Source organism: Achroia grisella, unplaced genomic scaffold (genome assembly GCF_030625045.1).
Source record: "Achroia grisella isolate CSIRO2021 unplaced genomic scaffold, CSIRO_AGI_Agris_v1 utg1062, whole genome shotgun sequence".
NCBI lineage: Eukaryota > Metazoa > Arthropoda > Insecta > Lepidoptera > Pyralidae > Achroia > Achroia grisella.
Window position 1 is genome coordinate 4,668,866 of NW_026712566.1, and position 24,604 is coordinate 4,693,469.

A 24,604-nucleotide genomic window follows, 5' to 3' on the forward strand; every position below is an offset into this window, starting at 1 on the left:
CCTGGTATTGATTTTTTGTAAATTTCTAACTGTAGTAAAGTTTAGTGTTAAAACATAAAGTAAACACAACAAGATGACAGCTGTCGTAGACTTGCAGTTTCTCATAGACTGGGGGTCGATTTAGACCACTTTGGATCGTTAGATCACTAGGCTACAGTATCCGTTTACTAACCGAATGGCCGTATGATAGTTTGCCACCTACGTAATATAATAACTGCCTCTAAATGTAATAACTCTTGTATTGTTATAACACGTTGCAAGGGAACTGTCCTTACTAGGAGTGTCACCCGCACCTATAATAAGGCACCATCCTGAATGTCAAGTTCACTCGCCCACTGGCTCGCCTTGGACTCGAAGTCGAGTTGACTTCAATTGACTCGTATGCTTTGTAACATGTCACTATATAACTTCTTTATTTTTTATTAATCCCAAAGAGAAAGTAATTTCACTATAATTTTTTTATTTCCAAAAAAACAGCAATATTCATAATATTAATACTAGATTTAAAGACAAACTTGCTGTCCCCAAGTATCATATGAAATAATTTGTCCTTTTGAACATTATAATATAAGTAGGAACAATGCCATTCATGGCGGGTCAATTATTATTTTAAAAAATGATGTAGAATATAAAAACCGTCAAGACATTGTAAATATTTCTATTGAGCAAACAATTGAACTATCTTGCGTAGAATTAGTTACTTGTATAATAATTTGCGTTTATCGTCCGCCATCGGCTTGTTTTGATTCTTTTGAACTGGCTATGGAGGAAGCATTGAGACGAGTCGCACGGAGGAATAAAACATTATTTGTATGTGGCGATTTTAATGTTGATTTATTATCGGAATGCTCAATAAACTTAAGATTGATTAACTTATTTAAATCATTTAATTTGCACAATCTTTTTTTAGAACCCACTAGGGTCGCAGGAAATTCTGCCACTTGTATAGATAATGTTTTTTGTAATTGTGAAGTAAAGGTGAAAATGAATTTCGACTGTCTTGGATCTGATATTATGGACAAAAAGTTATAATTGAAACTAAGGGATCCAAAGGGACTCAAACAATTACATGCAGACAAATAACACAAAAGAATTTGGCACGTTTTAAAAATAAAATTGAACATAAAATATCTAGTGTCATAGTACCTCAATATGACCCGGACATTGTATGTGAACATATTTTTAATTTAATTGAACATGAAGCTAGCAGTGAATTTAAAACAAAAACCTTTTCAACTAGTGCAAAATCAAAGTTTTGTGACTGGGCCACGTTTGGTATTTATAAGTCTAGGGCTAATCTTTACGAACTTTACGAAAAACGAAGCTATATATCCGATCCCTTATTTCATGAACATGTAAAATCTTATTCGAAAATATTTAAAAAGGTTTGTCATACAGCTAAGTCTCTCTATTTAGGTAAAATAATAACTAAATCTAAATATAAAATAAAAGCCACTTGGAAAGTAATAAATAGCGAAACTGGAAAAGTTAATTTTCAAAATAGTAAAATAGCTTTAAATATTAATAACAAATTGGTAAATTCCGACACGGAGGTCGCGGATACATTCGAATCTTATTTCACTAATATTCCATTAATTACGACACAGGCTCTAAAATCTTCCCCGTCTGCTGCTGAAACTTTACTAACAGACAATGTTAGCAAGTCATCAGCTGTATTTAACTTTAGACATACATCATCAGTAGAAATAATGAAAATATTCAAACAGCTTAATAATAAAAAAACAGAGGATCTATGGGGTATATCTGTTAAAATACTAGATAGTATAATGGAAATTATTGCGCCCTCTCTTGCTTTTATTTTCAATAAATGTATAGATGAAGGTAAATTTCCTAACATAATGAAAATTAGTAAAATCATACCGCTTTTTAAATCTGGAGATAGGAGTGACCCAATAAATTATAGACCTATATCTATACTCCCAGCACTCAGTAAAATTTTTGAAAAAATAATCCTTATGCAGCTTGTCAGTTATTTCAATTTAAATAATTTAATCCACAATAGTCAATTCGGTTTTTCCAAAGGTCGTTCAACTACAGACGCAGGTGCAGAGTTGCTTAGACACGTATTTGCTGCATGGGAAACTAAAATTGATGCGATAGGTGTTTTTTGTGACCTTTCTAAGGCTTTTGATTGCGTTGATCATAATACATTGCTAAAAAAACTTGCTTTTTATGGCGTCAAAGACCATGCTTTAAATTTAATAAAATCTTATCTATCTGATAGAATACAGAAAGTGAAGGTTAGCAACGCTACGTCTGACGGGTCACTTGTGCAAATGGGTGTACCTCAAGGATCTATTCTCGGTCCTTTTTTATTCCTAGTTTACATTAATGATCTCCCATATGCCATGCAGGATAGATGCGGCATAGTATTATTTGCAGACGATACTTGTGATTTTTAAAGTTAATAGAATGACTAATAATTGTGTGTGTAAATAGTGCTTTGCGGCGTCTTACTGGTTTACAACTAACAATCTTATGTTAAACGCTAAAAAAACAAAATGTGTTAATTTCTCTCTGTCTAAAAGTTTTAATACTAATTGCAATATTAAATTAAATGACGAATCTCTCGAATTTATAGAATCTACTGTCTTTCTAGGAATCACACTAGATAATAAAACACAATGGGGTGCACAAATTCAAAGCCTTGCAGCGAAACTAAGTTCAGCAGCTTTTGCCGTGCGTAAGGTTAGACAGTACACTGATACTGATACTGCTAGATTAGTCTATTTTAGTTATTTTCATAGTTTACTCTCTTATGGAATATTACTATGGGGAAAAGCGGCAGATATTAAAAATATATTCATATTACAAAAACGTGCCGTTCGAGCGATCTACTGTATGAAGAGTCGTGACTCATTAAGAGAGAAATTCAAAGAGGCAAATATTCTCACCGTTGCTTCTCAATTTATATATTTAAATATCCTATATGTTCATAAAAATCTTGACTTATTTCCAAAAAACAGCAATATTCATAATATTAATACAAGATTTAAAGACAAACTTGCTGTCCCCAAGTATCGTTTAGAAAAAGTTAATAGGTCTTTTATGGGAATAGGTATAAAAATTTACAATAAGATACCAAAGGATATGTTAGAATTACCCTTAAATAAATTCAAAACATCTGTTAAATCATATTTACTGAGCAAAGCCTATTACTCACTAAACGATTACTTGAATGACGAGTGTGCATGGCAATAGTTGTTCATGCACTGAATTTTCATTTAATGTTAGACATAGACACCTATACAAATATACATTGTAAATAAACTGGCTTTAAAAAAAAAGTAATTCAATTGAGTTTCTTGCCAGTTCTTCTCAATTGGATCTATATACCGAACTGGACGGTAGGGAAAAAAATAAAATTATAATGTAAAAATTTGACGTTCATAAGCGGCTAAAATGTCCTACATGAATAAATGATTTTTGAATTTGAATTTGAATTTATCGTTTAGAAAAAGTTAATAGGTCTTTTATGGGAATAGGTATAAAAATTTACAATAAGATACCAAAGGATATGTTGGAATTACCCTTAAATAAATTCAAAACATCTGTTAAATCATATTTACTGAGCAAGGCCTATTACTCACTAAACGATTACTTGAATGACGAGCGTGCATGGCAATAGTTTTCATGTTTGGGATTTTCATTTAATGTTAGACATAGACACCTATATAAATACCTATGCATTGTAAATAAACTGGATTTAAAAAAAAGTAATTCAATTGATTTTCATGCCAGTTCTTCTCAATTGGATCTGTATACCGAACTGAACGGTAGGGAAAAATTATAATGTAAAAACTTGACTTTCATAAGCGGCTAAAATGTCCTACATGAATAAATGATTTTTGAATTTGAATTTGAATGGAATGGCCCACCACAATGGTGGTGATTATGCTGGCGGAGCACCAGCGATGGTTGATGGCTACATTTGCAATATATGGAGGAACATAGGATACTTTTTAATGCAAAATAAAGTTTGTAATGGTTTTTTTATGGATGATAATGGAATGATGCTCCCGCCTACGCTATCGGTTTACGCTGGCGGGGCACCAGTGAAGGATGATACACTGAACATAAAACAGCTTAGTTAGTCCGTTGTGACAAATTCATAGGAAATTTATCACGATGGTTTCCAGGGGGAACCGCGTGGAGGTGAACCTGAAATGGTACATTGCTAGCAATAAGATCATCATCAATTACCATGTAGCAGGCAAATAAATAAATTATTATTATTATTATTATTGTTTATTGTTTATTATTTTAAAGTTGCAGACATAGTGTTATTTGCGGATGATACTTCGTTAGTGTTTAAAATTGGTCGCCAATGTAATCAATTAGACGATGTAAATTATGCTATCTCTGCTATACTAAATTGGTTCACATGTAATAATCTATTATTGAACTCCAACAAAACTAAGTGCATTAAATTCACGCTGCCTAATGTAAAACAAGTAAATACGCAGCTATTGCTTAATGATGAAATAGTAAATTTTGTTAATGATACAGTTTTTTTAGGAATAACAGTGGACTCGAAGTTACAATGGGGGCCCCATATTTCAAAATTAGCCAGTAGACTTAGTTCTGCTGCTTATGCAATTAGAAGGATAAGGCAATTATATATTTTAGTTATTTCCATAGCATTATGTCATATGGCATACTGCTATGGGGTAAAGCTGCCGATATAAATACTATATTTATTTTACAAAAGAGAGCCATACGTTCTATTTATGGTATGGGTTCTAGAGAGTCATTACGTCAATGCTTTAAACAATCAAATATCCTCACCGTTGCCTCACAGTACATTTATGAAAATATTATGTATACAAGGAAAAACTTAGATAGTTTCAAGAAACTTAAAGACTGTACAAGTAGAAACTTACGCAATAAAAATAAGCTAATTTTACCTAAATGCCGTCTACACAAAGTTAGTAATTCATTATATGGTAATTGCGTAAGATTCTATAATAAACTGCCAGAGCCTACGCTAAATCTTACAGAGAGGCAATTCAAATCTTATATTAAACAAATGTTATGTAAAAAAGCCTATTATAAGATAGATGAATTTATAGATGATAGCAATATATAGCAAGAATAAGTTTATTTGCGGACAACGTTATAATTTTAATTTTCATACTGCTTTCTTGATATATGATAGCGTAGCGGCTTTTGTATTGATTGCCGCATGCATCCTTATGTAAAGTGCGAATACTGTAACTACCATATAGTAATTTTGTAGCTGTGACGTGGTCGTGTGGAATGAGTAGTCATGCTCACTAAAATGTCCAGACATGTGGCGGCGTGGTGGGCCGGGTCAATGGGCTCCCTAAAATATGGTCGAGCGCAGTGATGGCTGACTCATCCGTCATACTCGTGAACGAGTGCTGCTTGTAGGGACTGGTCTGCTCTTATCACTACGACTGATTTAATCTTATTATATATATTTGACCCAAAAAATTAGTGCTTGTTAGTAGTTTGTATTCACACGTTTCGACTTGTAAATGTAAACTTACAAGGATTATTTAAAAGAGCAACACACAAGTTTCTTACTCGTTCTTCTTGTGATGAGACAGCTTTCCGAACGAGTGGTAGATAAAAAACAAATTGTTATGACTATTCAAAAGTGCTTAAATTAAGTTTATTTGAATAAATGATTTTCTATTCTATTCTATTCTATTCTATTCTATTATTATTCTTTATTTTTTCTCGATATTTTGAATTTGAATTTGAATTATTCTACGCAGACAATGTCGCAGGCACATCTTGTAAAGTAAATATGAAATTCTCAAGTTGAAAATGAAGTAAGTGCGCGCACTGGTGAAATACAAAGATATTTAAACAATTTCTCAATTACGCAATTGTGTAAATGATGCCTACTTATCCGAGTTGAGTAACGCATAACATTATCCAGCGTAATAAATCTCAATATATGGAAACTCCACTAAAGATGGTAAACACGTGCAATGCACTCGTTCAAATGATTTCTTAATATCTATGTACATTATATTGCAAGTTTCCAATTATTAAATCTATACATGTAAATAAAATTGGAGTGTCTGTTTGTAATATTGCAATAACAGTTTTTTAGATCAACTAAAAAATTTTAAAATAAATTTAAATTTAATTTTTTTTACAATTTTTGTCTGTCTGTCTGTCGGTCTGTTTGTTTGAATCTTAACTTTATTTTTCTAAAATATAAGTAGCCTAAGTTACTCCTTGTTACATCAGCTACCTGCCAAAAAAGTCCCGACAAAATCTGTCCAGCAATTTCAGACACTCCAATTTTATTTATGTGTATAGATATAATATTAGTTACAAATGTATAGTAATTTTTTTACACGTAGTACAAATACATTAAACAGGCTTAAATGTAACAAAACATTATTGTATTAGTAAATTAAATATTGCTACAGTATCAGGATTGAATCTACAACCATCAGACGACGAGGCAGTGTATTAAACTGCTAGATCACCAAGGTCGTGAATTCGCGATCTAGTGCTCTTATTGCACTTAACAATAAGAAAGGAGCCACTCACAGTTGCATGCATGTATATTCTGTAGGGTTGCCAACCTTACTTTTGTAATAATATATCCTACTTTATTTTTGGTAACTATACTTTATATTTTTACATACAAATAAAGTATGCAAAATACTTTACTTTCGACCTTTACTGTGATGCGTAAAACAATATACTCAGTGTGGGTACTTAACGATTTGTAATTACTGAACGAAATCTTAGATGTCAATTGTGAGTTGAACGAAGAACGCTGCCAGTATCTTCGGAACTTTGCCTAAAGGGACCCCTTTTAATAATATATTTTAGTTATTATATAATATTTTTTAAGCTTCTTAATTTTAGGTCCTTAGTTGTAATTATATCATTTACATAACTTAATTGTTAAGTTATGTAAATGATATAATTAGTTATAATTTTTATTTAAGCGATAAATAAATTATTGTGAGTTGCGACATTTGTCACAGCTCTAGTGATAAAAGCGCACAAAAACGTATTCTATGAAAAATACTTATTTTTTCCAAATTTTTAATATTTTTCTTATTTAAGCCAGTTTATAGGTTACTAGCTTTTGCAAATGTTAATTTATCCCCTTAGGGGTGGAATTTATCAAAATCCTTTCTTAGCGGATGCCTACGTCATAACATCTACCTGCATGCCAAATTTCAGCCCGATCCGTCCAGTGGTTTGGGCTGTGCGTTGATAGATCACTATGTCAGTCACCTTTGAGTTATATATGTATATATAGATTTTTCATAAAAATTGCCAACGCTAGTATGTAGCTACATAGTGAGAGTGAATTTTTTTCATAATATTTTTTTTTATATCCAAACCAGTTTATAGATTTTTTTTTTCAGAATAGTTGCCAATCCTTTTTTTTTTAGTGTGGAAAATCTCCAAAGGATTGTCACCCCTCCGGAGGGAGGGCAGGGCGGTGTCTGAGACTTTTACTCACGAAAAACCACACGGTATACCTACGAGCGCCTATGCCGGAGTCAGGGTATTCGCTTGTGCATTTCCACCCCAGCTCCTACGGCGATGGCCCGCCCTGTAGGTGTTATAGGGCAGGCCCCATCTCGTTTACGGTTAGGACGACCTATTTCGCCCTACTCCATTGTGTAGGCGTGTACACGCGCACACCTCCGGGGCCATCGGGTTGGGGGGATGCCTCCCTCAAGGCAACCACCCCGGCCCCAGTGGGGGATAAAGGGGGGGTCGGAGTTGGGTACGCCCCTGACTCTATTTTTTTCAAAACAGTTGGCAACCCTAGTATATACCTACATAGTGAGAGTGAAATCTTTGTAAGTGAATGAACAGCAATCAAACGTAAACAGTTTGTTACTGGCATTGTTACAGTTACTGCTGTTTTATTGATAACTTAGATAGATAGATAAATTGGTTTATATTATTAATAAAAACCAAATGTGTAATAATGTGTAAATATAATATAGTAAATATAGTAAAATAATATGTGTAATAATTTACACACTAGCTGTACACGCGACTTCATCCGCGTGGAATTTAACTTTAACTTTATTTGTCTAAAATAAAAGTAGCCAAAGTTACTCCTTATTACATCAGCTACCTGCCAAAGAAAGTCCCGTCAAAATCGGTCCAGTCATTTCAGAGAATAGCCGGAACAAACTGACAGGCAGACAGACAGACGAAAATTGTAAAAAATGTTATTTTTGTGTATTCACCGTATTTATATTAGAAAGACTTTTATTGAAAGAGTAGATTTTTATTTTAGAAAAAATTTAATTCCACGCGGACGAAGTTGCGAGTACAGGTAGTCATAGATAGATATATTATTGCGTATAGTTGATAGCGAAAGCAAGTACGTGTTACATATACCCATATCATATTACGTAAACGTGATCGAGTTATATATATAATTAATTATATTCACGGTGTCAATTACGAAATCCATTTAAATGTCAAATGATATCAAATTATAATATACTAGGAGCCTTGTTCATAAATATGCTGAATGCTGTATTCTGATTTTTGATGCATAACATATCAAATATAATCATATAAAAAAAAAATGGAAACATTTTTTTTTCAAAAATCTAAATCGTTTTTTTGGAAAAAGTAGTTTTAATTTTTTTTGCGTTGAGGCCCTTTGGTATTTAATCAGCGATATGTAAATGTATAATATGTAGTATATTATTATTAATATATAGCTGTACCCGCGACTTCGTCCGAGTGGAATTTAACTTTAATTTCTAAAATAAAAGTAGCCTAAGTTACTCCTTATTACCTCAGCTACCTGCCATAAAAAGTCCCGTCAAAATCGATCCACCCATTTCAGAGATTAGCCGGAACAAACAGAACGATAGACAGACAGACAAAAGTTGTGAAAAATGTTATTTTGGTGTATCTATCGTATTTATATTCATATGCATGTAGTAAAAAACGGTTATTTCAATATTACAAACAGACACTCCGATTTTAGTTATATGTGTAGATGTATAGACAATAATTTCAGATTTCTGTGATCCATATTTGTTAGTAACAATAAAATTAGTCCAAGTTAGTATAGGGGTCTCGCTCTTGCAGGGGCCTCGCGTACCAACCAAAGCAAATTTTTAACAACCATTTTGCCTAATGACAAGTTACCAGAAATTTAATCGCAAATGAACAAAATTATCAACACTAGAATATACAAATAAAATAGAAATAGAAATTATATTTATACAAATAAACTCCCAAGCACTTTTGAATAGTCATATTTTGATTCTACCACTCATACGGAATGCAGAATCATCACAAGAAGAATGAGCAAAAACACTGTGTGCTCTTTTGAAAAAAAAAAATATACATATACATAGTTTTACGTTTTTTAAAAACTAAAACAATACGCGAACGATCTTTATGCAAAATCACTGGGGTCGAGTCCTCATCCATAGGTATAGAATAGCGTTGGAATCAACTAATTCGTATCACAGACAGATATTCATAACACAGATAACATAAAAATAGTATTAACATCGCGTATACTGCCATGACGCGCTAGTCATCTTACTGCATCTGCGCACCGTGCAACATTTGTGCATCTGTGGCGCAATAAGTTTGCGCGGGAAAACTACAAAACTACAAAATGGCTTCTTCTACAGACATTCTTATAAACTCTTGTACGAAGAGTAGAAGAAGAGTATAAAATAATTAGCAATCAGAATTGCTTATTATTTTATATATATAAGATAGAAGATATATAAAATTCTCGTGTCACAGTTTTCGTTCCCATACTCCTCCGAAACAGCTTGACCGATTCTCATGAAATTTTGTGAGCGTATTGAGTAGGTCTGAGAATCGGCCAACATCTATTTTTCATTCCCCTAAATGTTAGGGATAGTCCAACCCTAAATTTTTTTTAAATTTTAAGGCAAAACAATGTTTTCCGGGACAGCTAGTATAACTATATATGTCTGAAATTTACTTTTATTAGAATAAACTACTTATACACAACAAAACTGGCATATAAATACAGCCCTACTCAATACGCTAACACAGACTTTTCACGAAGGATAAAGGGCCTCGCAAAGATCTGCCGCCTAGAGCCTTGCAATGGGTAAGGCGGGCTGCCACTCAATATACAATTTCATAAAATAAATTCATATAAAAACCATAGAGTCGTGCGTGCTTATAAATTATTTCATCACAAATTGCGACAATGAAGTTCACTCAATAACGATCGTGTTAGATAAGTGTCGATAAGATTCTCGATAAACGAGTATCGTAATCAGTACATAATAAATAACTAGATTATAATGTAGTCTTAATTCCAGGAAATTGTAAACATATGTAGATGTGATAGAAGAGATGGCCACACTGAGGCAATATTTGTCTTATATTTATAATTGCTATCGACTCAACTCATTTCCCAATCTCCATTTTTCAAATATTGTCATATTTATATCTATACATTTTAGTGTGTATTGGAGTGTCTGTTTGTAATATTGAAATAACGTTTCTTAACTCATATTACTATATGCATGAATACCATAAATATCATATACCCATTTTTTTACAATTTTTGTCTTTTTGTTCTGTCTAATCTCTGAAATGAGGACCTATTTTGACGGGAAAATATTTATTATACTTTTTTTTAGAAAAATACAGTTAAATTCCAAAAGTTGCAAGTACAGCTAGTAAAATATATATTTGTACAATAGTTACAAATGTAAAATGAAATCATTCTTCCTTATTAGCGACGTGGATTTTTATAGTCCATGCATATGAATATAAAGATAGCCGCTTAGTACGTCAAACATACCTTTCACCATTCGTGTTTCTCTCCCTGTGCAGGCAGGACAGACCTGTAAGTGTGCTGCTCTAGATACACCTTCATAGAACTCTCTGCAGTTGTAGATAGGCCAAGATGTTTTAGGACATGGTTTCTGTGTAACTTCTTACCGTATATATTTCGAACAAATATCTATTTGTTTTTTTTTAAATATTTTGTTGACCGATTTTGACGGGAATTTCATTCATGGATGACGTCCACTGCTTGGATCTCCACGGCAATCGGTCCTGCGCTGCTCGCATCCAATGCCTTCCACGGATCTTGACCAGATCGTCGATGGAGGCCTTCCCAGTCGCCACTTGAGGACTTTAGCCCCAACGGCCATCTGTCTTGGAATACCTTTATTTTAGAAATTTATTTATTTGAATTCCTCGTGGACGAAGTCATATCAGCTAGGATATTAATATTGAAGAGATTCTCAATATTTGGTGATGGAGTTACATTCCGGACCTTCATAGGGTTACCAACAGGTGGGCTGTGTAACTTCTACCATTGTAGTATTTTTTTCGGACTACTCTTATGCTGTTGGCTGCAGCTGGCCTTTACAGCTTCACCGGACGATAGAGGGCGAGTGCAGATGGCACTCCAAACCCGCGGAAGGACTTATGGAGCGGCTGAAGGCCAACTCCCGCCTGACGGATACGACTTTAGTCTGAGGGCACCGCTAGTGAGTCGACCTCGGCGCAGGCCGTCGTAATTTCGATCCCCGTTTGAATTCGACGGGGGAACGATCGGAGGAGCGCCTGGGGGCACCGGTATAGAACGCCAAATCCGGTTGATTGCGCGTTGTGGTGTGTTTGAGGTCGTCGTCTTCGCCAGCGAGGATGGTGTCGTGTGTGTGTGTAAAACTGTGGTCGGGACGGAACGGGTGGACCCGTAGAGCGGTTAACTACCGTCATGGGGTCGTCGGGATCAATGAGAACGTGCCTCGGGCGCCGTCGCGTATGTCGGATATGTCTTCTCGGTGTGTAGTCGACTGGCTTCGGGTGAGATTAGGCAGAGTCAAAGTAGACGGGGGATCGATCGGAGCGGACCATTGTAGTACAAAAAAGAGGTTGTTTAATAAGTATAAACGAATGCTGCTTATCTTGATTGTTATGTGATGGATTGAGAAATATGACTACCTGTCTCACTCGTACAAGTTATCAAAGATCACTTCCACGAATATTACAAAGAACGTACTAACCGAGTACGCATTTGTTATATATTTTTTTTGTTGTTTTTATATCGTGATCGTGACATGCGCAATGACCAATAGTTAAAGAAATAGAATTATATAAGTACCAACCTAACGATATAAAAAAATTATGACTAAAATATGGTATTTCTTATTTTTCATTTTTGGATGGAATTGTGCTCTAACCGGAGATATACTTTTCTATTCACACAGCGCCATCTAGTTCCAAGAAATGTAGAACTTGTGTTTGGGTACTAGACAACTCATATAAACACATAGATACATTTTTTGTAAATACATACATAGAAATCACACAAACGGACATAAGCAATCATACTCATGAATCCAAATGTTTGCACCGTGCGGGGAATCGAACCCGCGATCACCAGCTTGGGACTAGATGGCGTTGCGTGAAAGTATACTTTCAGATTGATAAAATTTTTGCTTACAATATCTTTCATACAATAGAGTTTTCAAAACTGTTTGTCTTTTAAAAACACCTTGTTGTATGAAAGAAAGTTATATACATTAAAAAAACACAGTCGAATTGAGAACCCCCTTTTTTGGAGTCGGTTAAAAATATCAATGAAGCCGTTATTTTATTTCTATAATTTGTTGCGTAATATAACACTTATTCGGTATCGGATTTGACACGAATGTCCGACAAGTAGTGTGGACAGCCCGCGTGGACGGGCCGCAGGCTGGCCGAGTTCCGTAATTAGCATAAAATTTGCACTCAAACCAACTTTCATACCTCTTAGTTATCTTCTAAGATATAGATGACATAAAATATACATTCTTGTGTATAGTTTTTATAGTTATCTCGTCTCTAACTAATGATATAGACGTCCGACTGGTGAACAAAAATACAACGATGGGTCCTGCGTTGCTCGCATCCAGATGGAGGCTTCCCACGCTGCGTCTTCCGTTTTTTATACTGACCACTATGAGAATTGTCGATGATCCCAATCTCTCTGGCGGTATCGAGCCACTTAGTTTGAGGCGAGACTTCGCTTCGCTTTGTGTGTTCTACCGATTATACAACGGACTGTGTTCTGAGGAATTGTTCGACATGATGCCTACGGCCACCTTTCACCATCGCACCGCTCGCCATCGACAGGGAATTCATTCCCACACGCTGGAACCTAAGTGGTCTCGGACAGTGCGGTTTCAGAGGAACTTCCTCCCGCGTACACTTACATTGTGGAATGAACTACCTGCCGAGGTTTTCTCACGAGACTACAACATGAGGTTTCTTAAGGGTCGACAACGCGCACGTGATACCCCTGGTGTTTCAGGCGTCCATAGGCTACGGCAACCATTTACCATCAAATGGGCCGTATGCTTGTTTGCCACCATATATAAAAAAAAATCAGAGCTGGAAACTGCTTCCGGTATAATGCTGAGTTGTGGTCCACATTAACTTTGTTTTGTAATGTTTGTAAATTGTTGTCTGTATTTTTATCTTATTATTGTTGTATCAAGACGAATCAATAAAATTCTATTCTATTCTATATTTTGACGTTCTGTTTCCTTATAGTGTTAATTATCGTGTGAGGCACCATTAATTAAACATAGTAAATCAATGATCATGTTCCTTTATCTAAGGCATACAGACTAACCCGAAACAAAACGGCAGAGGTCAGAGCCTGAATAATCTTTGTGACATTGACAAGTAGATTGATGCATGGATGGAACTGACGTAGCGGTAGTTTTGGAGCGAAAACGTAGGAGTGTTGTATATTGTAGACATTGGGGGGGTTTATTAGTCGGGACTGGGAGGATACCACAAGTAGTGAAGGTGCCCTCTATACCTACACCCCTTTTTTTTTACTTGGAGAAAATTCCTCATGGAGGGAGGCAAGCGGGTACTGTGAGACTCCTACTCACTAAAAACTCCAAGGTATCCCGTCGAAGCGCCTATAGCCGGAGTCGCGGGATCGAATGTTAGTCCACCGCAACTCTGGCGGCGTCGGCCCGCTTTAGTTTGGCCGCTTTTATTTTGGGGGATCCACCCCACCTCTCTTGAGAAGGCGCCATCTTTTCAGGCTTTTCTTGGAGATGCAACCGCCCCCGCGGTGACATCTCAGGCCCTTGCGGCGATCTGAGGCGCCCATGCGCCCCTCTACCTCGGATCGCTTTGGATGGAGCCACCCTTATTGGTCGGTGTCCATCTTGCTCGGCCCGCTCTCACGGCTGGGGGCTTTGGGGCCCGACCGAACACCAAACCTACACCCCTGTTTTTTTTTTTTTTTGCGAGGGGAAAGGTTTGAGTACCAAAACGTCCGCCTTTATGAAAGGGAGCGCACGAATACTGTGGGACTGGACGAATCCGACCCCCCAAAACCCCTCGGTGTTCCTCCAAAAACCACGAAAGACGTCTTCGTGCGGGTTGGCATTTGCATTCGACCGCACTCCGGCCGCGGGTCTCCAGTGAAGGAGCCGCCGAAGTTGGGCGCTGGGACCACTCCACGCCCACACTCCACGGATCACTCCCCTCCTGGGAACCGGATACACCCCTGCCACAAGTCTCGGGCGCTACTTGGTGTTTCTTGGTCAACCGGCACCACGCTTAAATGGTCATGATAACTAGTGGTTTTAAAAATAGCAATTGTTTTTGTAATATCATTCGTTATACTACATTTTTTTCTTGAAAATACTCGGAATTCTTACCAAGGGAACGCTGTCTCACTTTTAACCAGCTGTACAGTTCTCAGACATAATAATATATTTATTATAGCAATCTCAATAACTTTGGCCAAGAAAGAGAAACGTAACCGAACAAATCGAATTGTTCAGACTTCAAGCTTTCTCCGATATTGATTCATTTCATGTCATTAGCAATATGATTTTAACTTCGAGTCACATTAAAATGGCGTTCAATTATCTGAAATGCTTTATAGGTAACTATAGGTGGTAAAATTATGGAAAAAAAATCAATTTCAAAATATCTTTATTCATGTAGGTCTATTACACATGATAATCAACAATATATATAATTTTATATTTTAGTATTCATTTGAGTTCTATTCAGTAGTTCAAATGCTAGCTCGATCAAACGGGACAAGAAAGAACTAGGTAGAGGAATTGTTTCAAAATTCTTTATTCATGTAGGTCTATTGCAGATTCTTATGATATGTCAAATCTACCGTCAGTTCGGAATGATTTCGAGATGAGAAGCTGTCAAGAAACTCAGCTCGTATTCTTTTCAAATAAATGTTGTACATGCTTACAATAATATAGATTAATTTTTAAATTCAATAGAATAGAATAGAAAGAATAAAAAATCATTTATTCAAATAAACTTCATTTAAGCACTTTTGAATAGTCATAACAATTTGTTTTTTATCTACCACTCGTTCGGAAAGCTGTCTCATCACAAGAAGAACGAGCAAGAAACTTGTGTGTTGCTCTTTTAAATAATCCTTGTAAGTTTACATTTACAAGTCGAAACGTGTGAATATAAACCACCAATGAGCACTAATTTTTTGGGTTAAATATAAATATGCAATAAGATTAAATCAGTCGTAGTGATAACAGCAGACCAGTCCCTACAAGCACTCGTTCACGAGTATGACGGATGAGCCAGCCATCACTGACTCAAATTTGGGAGAATAGAGTGACCACCAGCATATGCTATTGCAAAAGCAAATAGTCTAATCAGTGTTTGTAACCCGAACAGACCAGTCCCCACAAGCAGCACCCGTATACGAGTATTATTTTTCTAGATTCATTGTTTTTTTTTATTGGGGGCTGAGACCTGTACCACTGCGACTAGTATAGATCTATTGTGCTCGCCCTTATTCAAAGTTTGTTACCTAGACCACAGATAATATAATACATACCTAGACTCATTGTTACATTCTGGCATATTTATTGTTTTTTTTTTAAATAGACTATATATTTTTCTATATACTACAATATTAATAATGATTCCTTCGCTTAATTTTTTTTATATTCCTATAATTTTGTTTTTTTTTTATACTTTGTGTTAATTTTAAATTTTGAACAATGTAGTATGTCAGAATGAATAGCTTGTATTTTATACATTTTCTTTTTTTATTTTATATTAAAAAATGCTATGGGTATTGGCTAATAAATTACTACGATAAATATACTGGACTTAAAAAAAAAGAAATTTAGTTGATTTTCTTGCCAGTTCGTCTCAATTGAATCTGTTTACTGAACTGTACGATAGGGACAAAATATTAATATAAAAAACTTGACGTTCTAAAATGTCCTACATGAGTAAATGATTTTATTAGATTTGATAAGCTACTAATTATTTTGCACTTATATATTTAAAAGATAAAATGTTACATACAAATCAACAGACTTCAACCTGGACGTAATTAGTATAGTATAATGATAAATGACCCTGTTTTTTTATGATACTGTAACGGTAAACAAGTTGACAGTGGAAAGTGGCAACTGGGGCGTATGCACTTTATATGTTACTAGCTGCCCCACGCGACTTCGTCTGCATCACACTTATCATTATATTTCGCCCAATGTATATAATATATTTTTAAATTATATCATATATGATATTTTACCATATTTAATCGACAGCCTCAAAAATAAGTTTCAAGCTTTTAGCTTCAAAAATGACGATTCTTCCATACAGGTTGTATGGAAGAATCGTCATTTTCATCCCCACTTTCAACCCCTTACAATCCTTTTTTCGCATTCAAAAATAGCTAATCCTTTCTCAGAGTCCAGACTATCTATAATAATAATAATAATAATAATCTTTATTAAATTCAGAAGGATCGTTACAATATTATTTATACAATAGGTACACATTCCAGACAATATCAATCCTTTCAGTATTTATGTGTAGTCCTGGCTTCTGAACTAGCATTAGCCGTATGACAGAAGCCAGTTCCTTCCCAATACATGTACTTTTATTATAGAAGGATCTGTGTACCAATTTAACTACTGAACCGATTTAAATTTCATTTAAATCGGTTCAGTAGTTTTCGCGTGAAAGAGAGACAGACAGAGTTACTTTCGCATTTATAATATTAATAAGGATTTAAAAGAAATTTTATACGAATTGCATAGTTATGATCGAAGCTTGAATCTTTGAAATATATTATAATTATCACTTCATTTCTTCGGCCAAAGTTGTTCAATTTGATATTTCATGGCATTTATCGCTTGTAGTAATAGTAGACAGGGCCGGATAAACATACATATATTAGTTTTATAATATTAATTTTATAATATAAATTTATGACTATACAAAAGTGCTTAAATTAAGTTTATTTGAATAAATGATTTTCTATTCTATTCTATTCTAATTCATATGTATGTCAGTCTATAAGGTGTTTATAATATGAGCATAGTAGCCTGAAATAATTAAATAAACCATTAGGTAGAGCAGGCATCGGTAAAAGAAAACAGCCACCCGTGCGAAGAAAAATTGTTTCATTAAGTGACAATTTAATTGGAAAATTTGTACATTCAATAACAGTATTTTTCCTTAGCTGAAATATAGACAGACCAGAAGCATCTAGTAGATATTGATAGTAGATAATATAGAGTGACTCCGTAGAATATGAATTGTGTGAATCACAACGAGTTGAGTGGATGTATTCGTTGTAAAATAATTATAAAAACACCAAATCGTAAATTATATCGCAATTATATATATTTATTAAAATGTCGATATAATTAGCGGTGTAACAGAAATATTGAAGAATATTAAAAACAAATGACAATCGTAATCTAGAGAACAGAGCGTTTTGTATTTAAATATTATGAAATAAATAATTAAGAAGGTTTCAATGGAGTTTCCAAAATGAATGACCTTTGACTTTTCTGTCATACCTTCATCAACTATATATTCTTCAAACGGCTGAAAAGTCCTATATAGAAAGTATTCTATATTCTATAAAAAAACATATTTTTGTTCATGCAGCTCTATTACAGACTATTATATGTCAAATCTACCATCTAGACCCAAGTTAAGCTAAGTATACCTTGTGTTATGGGTACTACATAACTGATACAAATACATAGACACGTTGTTTCGCGTAAATAATGGATACAAATGTTTGTGCCGTGCGAGGAATCGAACCCGCGACCATCGGAAGTAAAGCGGTGTGCTACATCGCTAGATCACCGAGGCCGTCATATAACGACTATAGAACGGCAATTTCATCCTTTAACTTTTAAAAAGAGAAGGACCCTGAATTAATTAAAATTAGAATGTAAAATTTTGACATGAATAAATGATTTTGACTTTGAATTCGAATTATATTGCTGGGGCCCCGTTATAGTTACTCCAGCCCTGGATATACCCAATACGAATAACCCTGTATGTTCAGTAAGTGTATACAAGAATACAAGTGACAAGAAAGTCATCGCATGACCAGAATCAGCGACACAATGGCGCGATGGATGACAGCCTGCCGGTGTGTAATTGCTTATGATTACTGCAATAACTGAACGCAATTATATTACAGGAAGAATGTTCATTCAATTACGATTCAATATAATTATACGACGGACAGTTTTTATTTGGTAACATAGCGAGACTTTATACAAAAGTCAGAATAGAATAGAATAGAAAATCATTTATTCAAATAAACTTCATTTAAGCACTTTTGAATAGTCATAACAATTTTTTTGTCTACCGCTCGTTCGGAAAGTTGTCTCATCACAAGAAGAACGAGCAAAAAACTTGCGTGTTGCTCTTTTAAATAATCCTTGTAAGTTTACATTTACAAGTCGAAACTTGTGAATACAAACTACCAACCAGCACTAATTTTTGGGTCAAATATAAATATACAATATGATTAAATCAGTCGTAGTGATAAGAGCAGACCAGTCCCTACAAGCACTCGTTCACGAGTATGACGGATGAGCCAGTGTAGTAGCTGTATATTGAATAAACAATTGGTATGATTATGGTCAATGAAATTAGTTAATTTATTTAACCGAAGTTGATAGATCACAGCATATGTTTTTTTACTTAGTTCTATATATATATATTTCCCCAAGTATCGTTTAGAAAAAGTCAATAGGTCTTTTATGGGAATAGGTATAAAATTTTACAATAAGATACCAAAGGATATATTGGAATTACCCTTAAATAAATTCAAAACATCTGTTAAATCATATTTACTGAGCAAGGCCTATTACTCACTAAACGATTACTTGAATGACGAGCGTGCATGGCAATAGTTTTCATGTTCAGGATTTTCATTTAATGTTAGACATAGACACCTATATAAATACCTATGCATTGTAAATAAACGGGATTTAAAAAAAGTAATTCAATTGAGTTTCTTGCCAGTTCTTCTCAATTGGATCTATATACCGACTCGGATGGTAGGGAAAAAAAAAATTATGTGAAAACTTGACTTTCATAAGCGGCTAAAATGTCGTACATGAATAAATGATTTCAAAAATTTGAATTTGAATTTATTACTTCAGTCTCCTCGTGAAACGTCGAGTTTCGACAACTATTTTAGCCATAAAATTATTCGTGTTATGACCCGGTTAATATAAATAAGTTTTCTTAAGGGTCGGCAACGAGCACGTGACACCCATTAAGTTTCAGGCGACTATACGCTGCGGTAACTTACCATCAGATGGGCCGTATGCAAGTTTGCCACTAACGTAGCATAAAAAAAATCGAAACTGTACAATAAATTCGTAGTAGCATCCATTGTAAGTATTCTAAAATAGACACAGGTCAATTCACATCATGTTTGAATAATTTAATGCAGTACATACTTATTTCTACTCCATTTGGTTAATACCAGAGTGGTGACACACCACGAGGTCCCACCTATATCGATTTGGCCTTGTTTGTGCGTCTGTTTAACCTAGTTCAGGAATTAGGGCATCCATGAAAAATCATTTTATATATATTTATATTTATGTATCCTAGATCTTATTTAATATATATATATATATATATATTTTGTTATCTATACATATAAATAAAATTGGAGTGTCTGTTTGTAATATTGAAATAACCGTTTTTTTGTACACGCATATGAATAAAAATACGGTACATACACCAAAATAATATTTTTTACAATATTTGTCTGCTTGTCTATTTGTTCCAACTAATCTATCTAATGACTAGACCGATTTTGATGAGACTTTTATTGGCAGGTAGCTGATGTAATAAGGAGTAACATAGGCTACTTTTATTTTAGAAAAATAAAGTTGAATACCACGCGGACGAAATCGCGAGTACGGCTAGTCTATATATATATATAACTCAAAGATGACTGACGTAGTGATCTTTCAACGCACAGCCCAAACCACTGGACGGATCGGACTGAAATTTAGCATACAGGTAGATGTTATGACGTAGGCATCCGCTAAGAAAGAATTTTGATTAATTCTATCCCCAAGGGGATAAAATAGAGAATGAAAGTTTGTATTAAACTTTGTAAAATCTACTATGACGTAGGCATCCTCTAAGAAAGTATTTTGATATATTCCACCCCTAAGGGGACATATTAACGCGAGCGAAGCCGCGGGCAAAAGCTAGTACTAAATATAATTCAAACAATACACACATACCATGCATGAGGTGTGTAATGCGATGCCACCTGTCCATTATCACATCCCAGACATTCCTCGCCCAATTTCATGAAGGCACAGTTTGCGCAGGTGTGGTATCTCGGCCACACTTCCTCTGTTCACTTAAGAATGCCGAAACTGACAGTTAGACTGACAGCGAAATCGTCCCGACGGCGGACGCTCGCGCTCCACTCGCGGCGAAAGGGGATAAATAGTTTTTAATATTGAAATAATCGTTTTTGATTACATGCATAAATATAAATACGTCACATACACCAAAATAACATTTTTTACAATGTCTGTCTGTTTGTTCCGGCCAATCTCTGAAATGCCTGTACCGATTCTGACGGGACTTTTTTAGACAGGTAGCTGATGTAGTAAGGAGTAACTGAGGCTACTTTTATTTTAGAAAAATAAAGTTAAATTCCACGCGGACTAAGTCGCGGGAACAGCTAGTAGTTATATATATATATATATTGTAGGCTTGTGACACGGTTAAAACCCGTTAGCTGGTTATATTTAAAAGGGAATCTCATTTATCATAATGATCATCAACTTCAGATGAGTTCCATGACCTACAGAAGGCGTCGCGGCGTGGTGTCGCCGACGCGGTGGTTCCGTGGGCTGATACATGAACCGTTAACTATTTTGTACTCGCAGATTCAAAGTAGTTTCTCGTTTAAGAACATCGACTACAGCTTGACTGTTTAAAAACAATAAAATATAATATTTATGATTATATGTGATAACGCCCGCATGATCCACATTTCAAGTTATTGAAGTTTTTAAAAATGTCCAATTCTTAATACTATATATTGCTGTATTATTGGGGATTCTTAGTAAAGTCGACTGATGATCTGAACAATGTACTATGTCAGGTTGACCTCCATGCGGTTCCCCTTGGAAACCATCGTGATAAATTCTTGGTGAATATGTCACGATGTGCTGACCTGACCTCATGCTCATCTTATCATCCTCCACTGGTGCCCCGCCAGCGTAAACCGTTAGCGCAGGCGGCAGCAGCATTCCATTATCATCCATAAAAATAACCTATAGTATTAAGATTTGAACTTAGACTGTGGTCTAAGTTTAAGTTATTAATCTAGAACATATTTAATGTACTTAGTTGAGTAGTCTATAAGTAACCAAAAAAATGACATCTGATATTTTCCATTCCAAAAAAATATACTGAATACGTAGAAATAGAAATATAATGCATTAAAATAACTTTTGAATAGTCATTCATTCGGAACGACGTGAATGAAGATCGGACTCATGTGATGTGTCTGCATCACAAGAAAATTGCTCTTTTTGAATTAGATTTTTAAGTAATACATTTTAGTAATAATAATAATAATAATAAATTTATTTCATTAACATTTATGTTTTACAAAATTTTTACATAATAATATCAACAATCACATATTGTTATTTATATATATCTTTAAGCCGGGGCTGGGATCTCCTTGTAAGCATAATTAAATACTTGTGATAGGAGATCACGCTCTTCTACGGTTATTTATTATTATATTAAGAATTTGTTTCTACTGTAATAGACGTGTGTGTGTTTAGTGTATACACAAAGTGCCAAATATCCAAGTTGATATAAAAAAATAATTTTATTAATGTTAGTAATAAAATAAATCAGTCATAGTCAGAACAGACCAGTCCCTACAAGCAGCACCCGTTTACTAGTACATATATATGACTTATTATGTTGACTAACTTCTTCTCATTCAATACGTTGACAATAGAAGTCAGAAAAAAGTGCAGCAGTGTACTTTGCGGTCTATGAATTATATATCCCGTGGGTTTCGAAAACGAAATATCTCGGCGTCACCCAGATCTAATCACATCGTCTTAGGGCGTCTTTATTAACAAGCACAGTAAAATGTCGCATCGCAACAAGCTGACATTATACAAGGCTTGCATCCGTCCCATCATGACCTACGCTACGTATTCGCCCACATACCTACTGTTTAATCAACAGACTACAGGTCATCTCTCACCGGTGCGCCGTGGTTCGTTCGCAGCGTAGACTGCCTTAATTTTGGTCGACGCTACTTCGACTCTGCCCAATTCCACCCTAATCCGCTTATAGTCAGTGCGGTCGACTACGCACCGAGGAGTAATATCCGACCGACAACGTCGCCCGAGGCACGTTCTCATTGACCCCGACGACCCCATGCTTTGTTCCACCCCGACCAGTTGACACCGTCCTCGCCGGTCGACGACCTCAAACACACAATATCGCGCATTCAACCGGGCGCCTGCGCGCACCCGCGCGCCCCTTCAGCGTGGGCGCCCCTCCGATTCCCCCGTCCAATTCAAACGGGGATCGAAATTACGACGGCCTGAGCCGAGGTTCGAACCCCTAGTGGTGCCAGTCGTAACCGTCGGGAGGAGTTGGGGGTCCTTCAGTGCCATCTGCAGCTCCATCGTGGTCAAGTTCTTGACAGAAGGGTTGCGGTCATTATATAATGGGAGGCAGATCATTCGTCTTACGTTTTTGCGAATAAATGACTAAAAGAATTTACTTACTTACTTACGACACCTCATCATAGACTACCATTTTACACTCGTGGAGTGGACCGCCGCCGCTGCGCTGCTTGGTCCAAAATTCAGCTTTGGCGCCAGGAGGGGGTAGTCGTGGTCAAGTTTATTAATATTGATAACAATAGATACAAGTAAAAAGTAGGTACTGTACTTAAAAATAAAATCTGTATGGTGACAAAATATACAAATAAAATTTTTACATTATGTTCAATTTATTGTCCACCTAAGTCCTGGGCTCGGGGGGGGGGGGTGTCATAAGCCCCATGACCTCTCCCCCTGGATCCGCCGTTGGTCCATCGGATGGCTGATCGTCCGCGGGGTCTAGTACCGTCAACTCTACCCAGATGCTAAACTACGTAATCAAATATTTTAATCTGGGTCAAAAACACGGTTTGGTCGCCGAACAGTCAACACTAGGCTTCCAAGCTATATCTGAACTCTATTCAATGCCTGATGATGCCTCGTTCAGAGGCGAAACACGTGTCGCAATATGGATGTAGACTCAATAACGGTCGGAATTTGATCGCCACTAGAGAAGGCCGTACTAGTTTATATTGGGTTGTTTGAACTATTGTCAGGTACTTGGACCTGTAGCACTGCGACCTACATAGATGTATTGTGCTTGCCCTTTTTCAAAGTTCGCTACCTGTCAGGAACAAGAATTGAAGGATATTCTTAGGAGCGATGGTTTTTATCTCCTCGGGAAAGAGTGTAAACTTTCCCAAGGAGATATTTCGTTTATGCATGAGTGGGCTATAATCACATAGGATGTGTACTGGCATTTCATCTTCAGTTTAGCAAAATCTGCAAGGTCCTAACGGCAGTCATGTTTCCACACTGAATATTTGTGGCCTCACATATGCTAATTGTAGTGGAATTAAACAAAATAATGTAAATCCATTGAATAGTAAAGCAAAACGCCTCCGAGGTACAGATCAGCGCAGTGCGTGATGCGTGAAATTACCAAACTGATGGACTGTATTGAACACAACACGTAAAACCTTGGCCGCTGCAGATTTGATCACACACCGAGATAATGCTCTGTTATCACTCACTATATCTTGTAAGAACTGACCGCATCCACGGATGGTCGTACCATATACTATCTACTACTATCAGGGTAGAATAACCAATGGCACGCGCGCCATTGACGGCACGCGACCCAATATTTTGGGCACGTCGTCGATCATACAACTGTTTGAAGAAGCTGGCTCATGCTATTTTAACAATATTTTCACCTACCTATGCCTGCGAGTCATTATTTTCAGAGATTAATAACATTAAAAACTCGGTTAGAAACCGTTTGACAGATGAATATTGTTTGCCATTACGCCAAATGATTTTGCTAAAAGTTTAAAATCTCTTTAAGGAAAATTATATTAACAGACAGAGACAACGCAAGTAACTTTGATAGCGGACCACCAGGCAAGAGACATAAAATGTGATTTTTTTTGTGGATGATACACATGCAT